The following is a 922-nucleotide window of genomic DNA, read 5'->3' as shown; positions in this document are numbered from 1 at the left end:
TTTTCTATGCCACTGCAGCAATCCCGGTGGAGTCTACACCAGTCGATGTAGAAAATCTGTAGAGTCAAGCAGGAGGGCAACAAATGATTAGGAGGCTGGGCACATGACTCTGAGGGAGGCTGAGGAACTGGAGTTATTTAGTCTGCAGAGAGAGAGTGAGGGGGATTTGATAGCTGCTTTCAACTACCTGAAAGGGGGTTCCAAGAGGATGGAATCTAGACTGTTCTCAGTGGTGGCAGGGACAGAACAAGGAGCAATGGTCTCAAGTGCGGTGGGGGAGTCGGAGGCTGGATATTAGGAAACACTATTTCACTTAGGAGGGTGGTGAAGCAACTGGAATTGGTTCCCTGAGGAGTGTTGGTGGAGGGGTGGAATCGCCTTCCTTAGAGGTTTTTAAGATCAGGCTTGACACAGCCCTGGCTGGGATGAACTAGTTGGGGTTGGTCCTGCTTTGAGCAGGGGGTTGGACTAGGTGACCTCCTGAGATCCCTTCCAACCCTGATATTCTATGATTCTACAGTCATTACCAGTGATGGGCAGCCTCCACTCTGCACTGGGCACTATGAAAAATTTTCCATCAATGGCAGCATTGGCGGTACGGTAACCCATCCTTATTCAGGGCAGTTCTGTCCTGTCTCATGGCTGGACCACACAGAGCTTTATGAGTCTGATATAGGCTTCATGATAACTCATGAAGCTCAGGCAGTGGAGGCTCATGGTTTTTGATTCAGGGGTTTAAACCTGTTGCTGACACCCCACATTGGAGTGAATAGAAAATAACTCCTGCCTCGAAAAGCCTGCAGTCCAGTTGGAAGGATGGACAAGGACAGACAGATGCAAAACATTACAGTTCAGATCCTGCTAGGCTCAGCACCTCTAGCTGGCTTGGGCATGCCACACATCACCCAGCTGCAACTGGCCC

The sequence above is a fragment of the Chelonoidis abingdonii genome, chromosome 11 (genome assembly GCF_003597395.2).
Source record: "Chelonoidis abingdonii isolate Lonesome George chromosome 11, CheloAbing_2.0, whole genome shotgun sequence".
Taxonomy (NCBI): Eukaryota; Metazoa; Chordata; order Testudines; family Testudinidae; genus Chelonoidis; species Chelonoidis abingdonii.
This window is presented reverse-complemented; position numbering follows the sequence as displayed.